Source organism: Lepus europaeus, chromosome 5 (assembly GCF_033115175.1).
Source record: "Lepus europaeus isolate LE1 chromosome 5, mLepTim1.pri, whole genome shotgun sequence".
NCBI classification, from domain to species: Eukaryota; Metazoa; Chordata; class Mammalia; order Lagomorpha; family Leporidae; genus Lepus; species Lepus europaeus.
The window spans coordinates 107,535,837-107,549,370 of record NC_084831.1 but is presented as its reverse complement, the minus strand read 5'-3'; the positions used below and the strand labels follow the sequence as shown (position 1 = coordinate 107,549,370).

Sequence of the window (13,534 nt, the reverse complement as noted above, 5' to 3'; positions counted from 1 at the left end):
TAGCCTATTGAGCCGTGGCGCCGGCAGGCCATATATAGTTTTAATGATGTCGAGGAAGTGTGTATGAGTGACTTTCAAAAAGTTTATGAAAAATCTGTATCATTAAATAATTATGCACAGATTTCAAAAATTTTTTGCACCAGAATAAACTTATCATTTAACTCTATTTTCCACAAAAATTTTGAAGTACTCTTGTATTCCTAATTTGTTTTTATAATGAAAGGATAATAAATTACATCAAATGCCTTTTCTGTACCAATTAAGATGTTAATATGATATATTATATTAACTGATTATAGTATGTTGAATTATTCTTGTATTTCAGTCATAAATCCTACCTGCCACAATAGGTAATCCATTTAATGTGTTCTCTGTTAATATTTTGTTTAGGATTTTTTTTTCGACAGGCAGAGTTAGACAGTGAGAGAGAGAGAGAGAGAGAGACAGAGAGAAAGGTCTTCCTTCCATTGGTTCACCCCCCAAATGGCCACTATGGCCAGCATGCTGCGCTGATCCGAAGCCAGGAGCCAGGTGCTTCTCCTGGTCTCCCATGTGGGTGCAGGGTCCAAGAACTTGGGCATCCTCTGCTGCCTTCCTGGGCCACAGCAGAGAGCTGGCCTGGAAAAGCAACAGGGACAGAACCGGCGCCCCAACCGGGACTAGAACCTGGGGTACTGGCACCACAGGTGGAGGATTAGCCTAGTGAGCCACGGTGCCGGATTTATTTTATTTATTTGAAAGGAGAGCTAGAGAGAGGAACAGACAGAGAGAGTCTGCCATCTGCTAATTCACTCCCCTTTTGGCTGCAATGACCAGGGCTGGGTCAGGCCAAAGCCAGGAGCTTCTTCTGGGTCTTCTATATGGGTGTAGGGGCCCAAGCACTTGGGCCGTCCTCGGCTGCCTTCCTAGGCACATTCACAGGAAGCTGGATTAGAAGTGGAATAGCCAGGACTCAAACCAGTGCCTACATGGGATGCAGGCACTGCAGGTGGTGGCTTAACTCACTGTGCCGCTGCACTGCAATACTGGCCCGTTTAGGATTTTTGTGTCAATATTCAACAGGATATTGGTCTATACTTTTCTTATGTCTTTGTGTGGTTTGGTATTAGGGTAATGGGTCCGAATGAGTTTCAGAAAGAGCACTGTAAATTGGTGTTAAATGTCTTACTGCATTTTCCAGTCTAGCCATTTGGTTCTAGGCTTCTCTTTGTTGTGAAGTTTTTTTTTTTTCTTTTTCTTTTTTTTTTTTCTTACTAACACTTCAATTTCCCCACTATTTCTCCACAATTTCCCCATAGGTCTGTTAAAAGTATTTTATTTTTCATGATTCCATCTTGGTAGGTTTATAATCCTAGGACTTTATCCATTTTTTTCAGCTTATCTAATTAGTTGGTTTGTAATTGCTCATGGTAGTTTTATAATTTTTATTTCTGTAACATTAGTTGTAATATTTTCTCTTTAATTTCTAATTTTAGGAATTTGAGTCTTTTGTTTTTCTTGCCCAGCTAAAGATTCATCAATTTTATTGCTCTTTACAAAATATCAATTTTTGGTTTTCTTGATTTTTTTCCTATTGTTTTCCTATTCTTATTTGATTTACCTGTGTTCTAGTCTTTATTATTTCCTTCCTTCCCTTGACTTTGAGTTTAATTTGCTCATTTTCTTTTTTTTTTAATATTTTATTTTATTTTTTTTGACAGGCAGAGTGGACAGTGAGAGAGAGAGAGACAGAGAGAAAGGTCTTCCTTTGCCGTTGGTTCACACTCCAATGGCCGGCACACAGTGCTGATCCGAAGCCAGGAGCCAGGTGCTTCTCCTGGTCTCCCATGGGGTGCAGGGCCCAAGCACTTGGGCCATCCTCCACTGCACTCCCGGGCCATAGCAGAGAGCTGGCCTGGAAGAGGGGCAACCGGGACAGAATCCGGTGCCCCGATCAGAACTAGAACCCGGTGTGCCAGCGCCGCAGGCAGAGTATTAGCCTATTGAGCCACAGCGCCGGCCAATTTGTTCATTTTCTAATTCCTTGAGATATATGGCTAGCTTGTGGATGTGAGATTTTTTTTCCTTTCTTAATATGTTTACTGTTATAAATTTCCCTCCTAGTTCTGTTTTCACTATATCCCAAAATTTCATTATGTGCTATTTTCATTATCCGTCTCTAGATATTTTCTAAATTTTCTTGTGCTTTCTCCTTTAACCCACCTGTTGTCTATGAGTGTACTATTTAATTTCCATATAGTATTTGCAGATTTTCCTATTTTGCATTATTAATTTTAGTTTTGTTCCATTATTGTCAGAAAAATGTCATATAGCTTAAAAATTTGTTAAGACTGGGGCTGGCATTGTGGCGTTGAAGCTTTAGCCTCTGCCTACAGTGCTAGTATCCCATTTGAGTCCCAGTTGCTCCTCCACTTCCAATCCAGTTCCCTGTTAATGCACCTGGGAAAGCAGTGGAACATGGCGCCTGCACCCATATGGGAAACCCAGAAGTTCCTGCTCCTGGCTTTGGATTGGCCCATCTCTGGCCATTAGGGCCATTTGGGGAGTGATGGAAAATTGCTCTCTATTTCTGCCTTTCAAATAAATAAACAAATCTTAAAAAAAAAATTTGTTAGGCCGGTGCCGTGGCTCAATAGGCTAATCCTCTGCCTGCGGCGCTGGCACACCGGGTTCTAGTCCCGGTTGGGGAGCTGGATTCTGTCCCGGTTGCCTCTCTTCCAGGCCAGCTCTCTGCTGTGGCCAGGGAGTGCAGTGGAGGATGGCCCAAGTGCTTGGGCCCTGCACCTGCATGGGAGAACAGGAGAAGCACCTGGCTCTTGCCATTGGATCAGCGCGGTGCACTAGCCGCAGTGCGCCAGCTGCGGCAGCCATTGGAGGGTGAACCAGTGGCAAAAGGAAGACCTTTCTCTTTCTCTCTGTCTCTCTCTCTCTCTCTCTCTCTCACTGTCCATGCTGCCTGTCCAAAAAAAAAAAAAAAAAAAAATCGTTAAGACTTTGTAGTCTAACGTGAGGCTTAGCATACAGAATGTTTCATGTATGCTTGATATGAATATGTATTCTGCTGTTAGGTGAAATATTTTGTGTATATCTCTTAGGTCCATTTTGCCTGCAGGACTCTCCAAGTTCTCTTTTTCCTCATTCATCTTTTGTCTCATTCTATTAAATTTCCTTTTATTTCTTTTTTTTTTTTAATTTTTTTTTTTTTGACCGGCAGAGTGGACAGTGAGAGAGAGACAGAAAGAAAGGTCTTCCTTTTGCCGTTGGTTCACCCTCCAATGGCCGCCGCGGTAGCACACTACGGCCGGCGCACCGCGCTGATCCGATGGCAGGAGCCAGGTGCTTCTCCTGGTCAATTTCCTTTTATTTCTGAGAGTACTTCATTGTATGCATATACAAAAATTTTATTATCCATTCATCACTGATGGACATTGGGCTGTTTCCAAATTTTGGCTATTAGAAATAAAGCTGCTGTAGACTTAAGAGCCTTTGGGCAGACATATATTTAAATTTATATTGCATTTATACCTAGGAGTGAAATTGCTGTTTCATATGGGAAGTGTATGTTTAGCTTGACAAAAGTGTCAAATGATTTTTCAAAGTAGATGTACTACTTTGCATTCCTACCAGAATATATGAGAGTAGCAGTTTATATACATTAGTGTTTCCATGTAGGGATTTCCTTCTAGAGTCTCTAGGGGAATTTACTTTTTTTGAATCCTAAGAAAAAGCAATTGATAGGAAAATAAGAACACAAGCACTATAATTTTCTTGCAAGAATTAAAGGTTAACAATTCACCATAAAGATGTTGCTAGATTATAGGAATCAATTGATACAGCAAAAAGCCAACTGCAGGAAACAGTGAAAAGTAGCATCAAATATTAATTTTTCCAGGAACCAAGACAAAAGCAAGTAGGAGAGCAGTAGTCATAATTCACTCAGTCTTTTAACAACTGTTCCATGTTACAAACAAGCGCTCATGGCCCTAGCTACTAGTGCTGCTTCTTATCAAAGCAACAATAAAAAGATTACATGTGAATTATACGTTACATAAATCCTATGAGTATTACCCAAAAAATACGTTTTAAAAGCTAAATAAGTCCTCAATTTGGCAATTTCAACAACTAATTCTGTATAATATTTTAACCTTGCCAGAATATCTGGATGTCAGCTTATTTGAATACTATTTGATAATATTATCTGGCATTTTTCCATGGCTTCAGTATGAGGGTACTTTAAAAAAGCTCATGGAAAAGTAGTAGCGGCCCAAGCACTTGAGTTGCCACGTGCTACTTCCCAGGATGCATTAGCAGGAAGTTGGATCAGAAACAGAGTAGCCAAGACTTGAACCAGCACTCTGATATAGCAGTAGCATAACTCACTGTGCCACACCTGCCCCAAAATGTACATTTCTCCATTAATGTTTTGAAGAGCCCAAGTACACATAAATTTGCAACAAGCTTCAGGGCTTTGCAAAAAGTAATACAAAGAGAGGTAATGAATGTTGTTGAACACTCAGACATGAGAGAAAATGATCTAAAATCCAAAGTAAAATCAACATAAAGTTCAATGGCAAAACCACAACCAGAAAAAGCAGACAAAATATTTTCATCATGGGGCAGCGCTGTGGCTTAGTGGGCTTAGCCTCCACCTGCAGTCCCATAATCCCACATGGGCTGCTGGTTTGTGTCCAGGCTGCTCCTCTTCCAATCTGGTTCTTTCCTGCCTGGAAAAGCAGAAGAAGATGGCCCCAGTCCTTGGGCCCCTGCACCCACACAGGAGACCTGGAATAAGCCCCTGGCTCCCAGCTTTGGATTGGCTCAGCTCTGGTCGTTGCAGCCATCTGGGGAGTGAACCAGTGGATGTAAGACCTTTCTCTCTGTTTCTCCCTTTCTGTATGTAACTCTACCTCTCAAATAAATAAATTAATTAATTAAAAATCTTTAACAAAAATAAAGTTTAAAAAATTTTTCATCATTAAAAAGGAAAACATGATTATATGATGCAACATATACCCTACTATCCATTTTGAAGATGTTTTGGACATATTCTTAACAGTTTGATGTCAATAAAAAAATGAAATTCTTTCCATGTATGGAAAGATCACCAAAGATCAACAGTATTAGATAATGGAACTGATGCTTTGTGTGCTTTAATATTTAGAACTGTAAAATTCAAATATTAAACATGATTTTAATTTGCCATTTATGATGTTAATACTAAGATTTTCTTTTTAAAATTTTTATTTATTTATTTTCAATTTGAAAGGCAGAGGGGCGGTGCTGTGGTGCCGTGAGTTCAAGCCCTGGCCTGAAATGCCGGCATTCCATATAGGCACCGGTTCTAGTCCCGGCTGCTCCTCTTCCAATCTAGCTCTCTGCTATGGCCTGGGAAAGCAGTAGGAGATGGCCCAAGTCCTTGGACCCCTGCACCCACGTGGGAGTCCTGAAGAAGCTCCTGACTCCTGGCTTCTGATTGGCGTAGCTCTGGCTGTTGTGGCCATCTCAGGAGTGAACCAGCGGACGGAAGACCTCTCTCTCTGTCTCTACCTCTCTGTAACTCTGTCTTTCAACTAAATAAATCTTTTTTAAAAAAGGAAGAAAAAACAAAGAGACAGACACACATCATCCATATGCTGATTTACTCCCAAAATGCCTGCAACAGCTGGAGCTAGAACAAGCTGGAGCTACAATGTGGAATACAATTCTGGTTTCCCACATGAGTGGTAGGAATCCAACCATCTGAGCCATCACCTGATGCCTCCTTGAGTGTCCACTAGCAGGAAGCTGAAATCAGTAGCAGAGCTAGGACTCAAAGTCAGACACTCTGAAATGGGATACAGGTGTCCCAAGTGGCAACTTCAAGTACTGTACCCTTTTTAAGGTTTCTTATTAGAAAATGTCTGTATCATGTAAGAAGCATTTTAAATGTTATTAAAATCATATTAGTTCATAATAATAACAAACCACTGAATTTTATCTTGCTACTATTCTTTCTGTATGCATTTGCCACTCGGGTGAATCCATCTCTTACCACAGTGTTTGTAGGCATTATTACTGCTATAAATGCCAAGTGCAGTAGTCATTTGGGCTCTCAAGGCAATGGGTTCACTTGGCACTTCTTAACAACCAACCATAAGTGATAATTGTGATTAAGCTATGCGGCTATGGTTTGTCATGAATTAAGCATCCTAATGCCCACTGGAAGGAAGTCAATACTACACCCATGCCTAAGAACACACTTAAAGTCAATCCTGGGGGCGGGTGTCTGATGTAGCAGTTAAGACACTACATGAGACACCCACATCCCATGTTGGAGTGCCTAGGTTTGAGCCCCAGTACATTTCCTGATACCAGCTTCCTGCTAACACACACCCTGGGAGGCAGTAGGGATGGTTCAAGAAGTTGGGTCCTGTCACCCACATGAGAGACCTAGATTAAGTTCTGAGTTCCTGGCTTTGGTCTGGCCCAGCCCTGGCTGTTGTGAGCATTTGAAGAGGGAACCAGTGGATGGAATGCACCTGTAGATGGAAGATCTCTCTCTCTCTCTGCATTTTAAATAAATTTTTAAAAATAGGATTCTATACATAAAAATAAATGAAAGTGAATAAACAGATAAATAAATACAACCAATCTCAAAACCCATTGCGGGAGTATCTGTCTACTGGGAACATTACCAATAACAATTCTGTATCACTTAGTATCCAGAAAGGAAAGAAAAACCATGTGGTAATTTGAACAGAAAAGGTTTAATATAAAGGATTATCAAGTGTATATAGGAAATTAACTGGAAATAAAAGAAAACTCTAAAGAATACCACCCTAGAGCTGAGGGAGAACACTGAGGTGAAGAACAAATTTGAAAGGGAAAAACTCAAAACAGGGATTCAGAGCCGACAGAACAGTCCTCTGGGTGGTGAGATTTTTTTTTTTTTTCCACTGGATTGCCTGGGGGTAGAGCTGGTTCACAGATGGTAGGTCAAAGAGGGCACATAGGGAACTGCCTGGGGTACAAATGAAATTCATTGGCAAGTTGCTGTGGGTGATGGTGGTGGGAGGGAGAGCATTTTCAGCTTAATAGAAAACCAGCTGGGATGTTGACTATACCAGCCAAAAAACCGACCAGAAAACTGCTTGCAGGGGAAGTTACTGAAATCTGGAGAGTCAGCTGGGGTATCCGTAGAACTCATCAGGAAATGGTTAGGCAGACAGCTAGAAACAGCAGTGGAACACAAAGGCCACCTATGAGGGTACTGCTGAACTCACTGCTGGGAAGCCTCCTACAGGTGTGTCATGGAACTTACCACCTGGAAGCTGACTCCTAAGGTACTGCTGAAATTTGCTGGGTGTCTTTTTGCTTGGCAATAGCAAAAAGAAAAAGATACACTAGAGCTGGGACAAGAAGCCTAGTATCTATCCACCTTTCTTTAGCATCCTTCCTGCGCCCTCTATTGACAAAGCTTAACATTGCGCCAGTGGACAGGAACTATTTCAGTACCACAACCTCCCTCCCCAAAATAGACACAAAGCCAAGAAGCCATGGGTAATAACAAAAAGCAGGTTAGTTCGGAGAGAGTCTATCATGACTGGGAGATGAATTTTGTCAAACAATTCTTCTGTATCTACTGAGAAGATGGTTTTTTTAGTCTGTTACTATAATGATTTTTAAATTTAAATGAACTATGCATTCCTGGGACAAGTCCCACTTGGTCATAATACACTATCATTTTACAAATTGCCAAATATTGATCTGACAAAATGCTGTTAAGAATTTGAGTCTATGTTCATGTAAAATTTCAGTCTAATATTTTCTTTTAATGTTTTTGATTCAGAATTTTTTTTATTTATTTGACAGGTAGAGATATAGACAGTGAGAGAGAAAGACAGAGAGAAAGGTCTTCCTTCTGTTGGTTCACCCCCCAAATGGCCGCAACGGCCAGAGCTGTGCTGATCCGAAGCCAGGAGCCAGGTGCTTCCTCCTGGTCTCCCATGCGGGTACAGAGGCCCAAGCACTTGGGCCATCCTCCACTGCCCTCCTGGGCTACAGCAGAGAGCTGGACTGGAAGAGGAGCAACCGGGACTAGAACCCGGCGCCCATATGGCATGTCGGCGCCGCAGGCAGGATTGACCAAGTGAGACATGGTGCTGGCTGATTCAGAATTTTTTTTTAAAAAGATTTATTTATTTGAAAGGCACAGTTACTCAGATTGAGTAGGGAAAGAAAGAGCAAGCAAGTTATCTTTCACCATCTTGCACACTCCCCAAATGGCTGCAATGGCCAGGAGTAGGTGTCAGGCTGAAGTCAGGAGCCTGGAACTTCATCTGGGTCTGCCATGTGGGTGGCGTGGGCCTAAGCACATGGGCCATCTTCTGCTGCTTTCCAAGGTGCATTAGTAGGGAGTTGTATTGAAAGTGGAGCAACCAGGACTCAAACCAGCATTCATATGGGATACTGGCATCACAGGTGGAGTTTAGCCACAATGCTGACCTCCTTTTTTTAGATTTTTATGATAGAAGTTCAGATCAGTGATTGGAGAGCTTTATTATTCTATAATGTAAGTATTTAATACAACTTGACATTTATAAAACACTGCTCTTGCAACATCCTACACATTTTGATATACTGGGTTTACATGTTTTTTATGTTGGTATGTGTGATATTTTGTATTTCTCTTGCAATTTATTCTTTTTGATGGATGGGTTATTCAATAGTGTGAATATTTAATTTCCAAATATTTTGAGATTTTCCAAATACTGCATTAATGATTTCTAATTCAATTCCATCATAGGTACAAATATTTTGTATGATTTAAATCCTCTTAACTGTATTTAGTCTATTTAGACTACAGTGTATATTTGTAAATGTTCCGTGCAGACTAGAAAATGGTGTATTCTGCTGTGGTTGGGTAGTATGTTCCAATACATAGTAAAGAGGTTAAGTTGGTTCAAAGTGCTATTCGTGTTTTCCATTACCTTAATGAATTTTTTGCTTAATTTTAAATTAATCATTAAAAGGAGGTATTGAAATCCTGAATTAACGTTGTTTTTCTTTTTGTTCGATTGTCATGGTACTATCTACTGTCTACATAAAGAATTTCTATTAATCTTTCTTATTCTGCTGCTGAAAAATTCCCTTTTATTTTATCTGAAAAATTATTCATTGGTCTTTCCCTTTTGAAGAGTATTTTTGTTGCACATAGAAACATAGGTTGGCTTTTTTTCTTTTCAGTGTGTAAGCTGATGGGCTCTTGTTTGTACTACTTCTGTTGACAGGTCTGTAGTCATTCTTTGTTCCCTTGCATGTAATAGAGCTGCTTTTTATTTTTCCTCTGCCTTTCTTTTGTGTTTTCTTTTTAATCACTTTTTCTCAGTAATTAGATTATGATGAGCTTTGGTATGGTTTCTTCATGTTTCTTCAGCTTGGGACCTATTAAGCTTCTTATATCTGGGTGCTTATGGTTTTCAGAAAATTTGGAAAAATTTTAGCCACTATTTCTTCAGGTGCTTTTTCTGCTACCTCCACTTTGGCTTGATATGTGCCAAAGTTCAAGGTGAACAGATCACAATGTTGTTCTGCTATATTTCAATGTCTAAAAACAGATGTTACAGAGATCTTGTCCAATTTGTAGTTGTTTATTACAACAGGGTTATTAATCCAGTGTCAATCAGTATTTCATAGCAGAAGTATAAATTGTTTGTCACTGTTTTTATTCTCTGTGTTTTGGTTTGATTAGCTTAAAATATTATTTAATTATTTGAGAGGGTTAGAGAGAGGGAAGGGAAAAGGGAAATGAAGGGTGGGGGGAGAGGGGCTCCCATCCACCAGCTCACTCCCCAAATAGCTTCCAATGGCAAACTGGAAGCCAAGAATTCAATGCAGATCTCTCATATGAGTGGCAGGAACCCAATCACTTGAGCAATCACCACTGCCTCCCAGAGTCTGTATTATCAGGAAGTTGGAGTCAGGAGCCGGCGCTCGGCACAGAACCCAGGCATTCTGGGTTAAATGCTCTAAGCCAAATGCTCTCCCCCCACCATCTGATTAGTTTATATTGAAGTTCACTGATCTTTTCTCATCTGTGTTTCTAATCTGCTGTTAAGCTCATCAATTTTTAAAGTTTCAATAGTTTTTTATATATCCCATTTCTCTTCATTACATTTATATTCCTTTAAATATATATAATAACTCCTAGTATGGTAAAGCCATCATCTGTGTCAGTGTCATTTCTATTTCTTTTTTCTATGGGTCACATTTTTTGCATGTCTAGTAAATTTTTATTAGCTGCTGGATATTGTGAATATAACACGTTACTCAATATCCTATTGTGTTACCTTCCTTTAAAGAGTCTCTTTCACTCTCTCTCTCTCTGGACAGCTAGTTAAGTTACATGTACACCTACATGATCCTTTTGAGATCTACTTAATTGAGCTTTGTTACAGTGGGCCGAGAGGAACTTAATCTACAGCTATTTTAGCACTACTAGTAAGACAGGACACACAAAGATTTCTCTATTCATTCATGCTGGTAAGAATTCAGAAGTCTCCTGGCCATATGTAAAGCTCTAGGAATTGTTAACCTTAAAGCTGCCAGAGAGTTCTCTGACCTTGAGGCGTCTGGTCCTACATAGTTTTAGATCAGTATTCAGCAACAGATTCAAGGAGGCATTTTTGCAGACTGTTTTAGCTCTTTTCTTCTTAGTGTTCCCTTCCATGGTACTCTGTCCTGCATATTCCAAGTATCTCAGACTTCTTGAACTTCTGTTGCTTCATATTCTGGTAGGCGCTCCCTGTCTGTTCTGTGGCCCACAAATTGCCTTTTAAAGCAGAAAGTTGAAATCATTAAGACTCCTCTGTATATAATCTCCTTTCCTCTTCTTTCAGGGATCATGGTCCTTTTCAATCTATGGTCCACATCTGACTTGGGCAAGAGTAGAAGTCCGCCTCACCTGTCTTTCTTTTCTTGCTCAAATTATCTCAATTTTTGTCTGTGAGGACCTCTTGGAGGTAGCTTCTATGTCCTTCTGCTATGTCCCTATAATTTTTAAAGTTTTTATATGCTTTTTGGCACAACTAGATGTTTCAGACTCATTTTGTACTTTTCTCACCCCAGATCCAGAATCAAAATTTTCTCTAAGGAGACTTAGAATACTTCAGTAAAGAATGAAATATAGAGACTAGATGTGACCATTCATTGTGTTAACTGGTACTGACTGCTTCTAGGTTCCTAGAGGGCGGTTTGTACACTTCAGTTTCTAAGTTAAATGTCCTGTGAAGATCCGAATGGGCTGAAGTTGCTTGGATCCTATGACCTAAAACTAAATAAATTGTAGCTCCTTTCTAGGACAAAATCTCATACTGAGAAGTTACAAAACTGTGACAATAAAAGCAAAATGTAAAGAAGATCCAAGTGAAAGTGGCAGAGAGACACATTTTAGAAAGTGCAAGTACATATTTGTATTACCTTGTCTTATCAGAAGAGGAAACTCCAGAACTAAGAAATTAAAAATACTATTCTGAGGTACCCTTCACAAGTGAAATACCAAGTTAATTACAAGGGAATGCAAATCAGATTGTTATCAGATTTTCTAAGAATATTGCTCTACACCAGAAAAAAAAATAAGATAATTGACAAACATTATTAAGATAAATTTCATATCTGTGTAAACAGCAAAGTATAGAGACCACGGAAAAACAACTAAGATGATCCTATGAGCCCTGACTGGGAAATCTCAGAGAGGACAAGCTTTGGACAACCATAATGTTTCAATAAGCAACAGCATGAGGATTGGTAGTTCTAGTAGATATATACTGACCCACAAAATAAAGAACAAATTGTGGTTATAAAGGGAGAATACAATAATGTAATGGCTATTAATTTTGCCAGTATAAATGCAGCTCAACTCTCAACAAACAGGGTAAGAATGAGGAAAGCATCCGTCAAGTACAATCAGTTTACTGATTCTCTTGTATTTCTTGGGAGTGAAAAGATAATACTTCAAATTAGATAATGGAAAGAGGAAGGGAAGAAAGAGGAGATGACTGGATAATTTTAATATTACTCACAGTTGGGCCAAAATCAAAATAAAGGGGGAAAGAGAAAAAAAGAGAATTATACAAAGGTAAGTAAGTAACTATTAGAATTATGATACAAATCTTTCTCAAAAGAGAGGGATCAGGGGCCAGTGCTGTGGCGTCATGGGTAAAGCTGCTGCCTGCAGTACCGGCATCCCATATGGGTGCCAGTTCAAGAACCGGCTGTTCTGCTTCCAAACCAGCTCTCTGCTGTGGCCTGGGAAAGCAGTGGAGGATGGCCCAAGTCCTTGGAACCCTGCACCTATGTGGGAGACCTGGAAGAAGCTCCTAGATCCTGGCTTCGGATTGGCCTAGCTCCGGCTGTTGCAGCCATTTGGGGAATGAACTGGCGGATGGAAGACCTCTCTCTCTCTCTCTCTGCCACTGTCTGTGTAACTCTGACTTTCAAATAAATAAATAAATCTTAAAGATATATATATATATATATATATATATATATATATCAAATAAAATAGACTGCAGAGTAAAAAGAATATAAAAAACTTATTATGGTAAAATAGAAAAACATCTCAAAATCAAGGCTGAATACATTGATTACATTAATAATTAGAAAGAAAGCTTTATATTGGCTATTCAGTAAAGTCCAGAACTTCTTGTAAAACAGAAATTCAGAAACTTCAAGAATAAAAAGATGGACAACAATTTTATCAGGTAAATACAAATTAAGAAGAAAGAAAAAGGAAGACCTTTCTCTCTGTCTCTATCTCTCTCTCACTGTCCACTCTGTGTCAAAAAATAAAAAATAAAAATAAAAATAAAAAATAAAAAAATAAAGAAAGCAGGAGGTGTTGCAATTCTGAAATCTGATGTGGTAGTTGGAGGAAATTACAGATATGGAGTCAGATTTAATAACAAAATATTGTATACTATTCTAAGGAATTTCTGAAGGATCAACTATAGATGGACAAGAATCAAATGTACACTTTAAAGATGAATTGCATTGAAGTAACATGAGAGGCAGGGGATCCAAATGAATGGGGGAAGGGGACAAGCACTGCCTAAGTGCCTACTCCAGGACAAGCAGTTGACATATATGTTCTCATTTTAATTTTAATTTTTAAAAGATTTATTTATTTATTTGAAAGACAGAGTTACAGAGAGGCAGAGGCAAGAGAGAGAGAAAAGACTTCCATCTGCTAGTTCACTCCGCAAGTGGCTGCAACAGCCGGAGCTGGGCCAATCCAAAGCCAGGAGCCAGGAGCTTCTTCCGGGTCTCCTACACGGTGCAGGGGCCAAAGGACTTGGACCATCTTCTACTGCTTTCCCAGGCCACAGCAGAGAGCTGGATGGGAAATGGAACAGCCTTTATGGGACGACACTGCAGGTGATGGCTTCACCCACTATGCCACAGTGCAGGTCCCCTCATTTTAATTCTAATAACTATATGAGGTAAGTCTTGTTATTCCCATCTTATATATAAGCGCAGGAATCTGAAGCAGCTAGAA

The 13,534-nt window shown here is 39.7% G+C and overlaps 1 protein-coding gene across 4 annotated transcripts in view; it reads right to left on the bottom strand.

The window, feature by feature from the left end:
- The window catches only part of MAGI3 (membrane associated guanylate kinase, WW and PDZ domain containing 3), a 321,415-nt gene that overhangs the window by 118,692 nt on the left and 189,189 nt on the right, over positions 1–13,534 (bottom strand). The gene's annotated exons all lie outside the window — the stretch shown is intronic.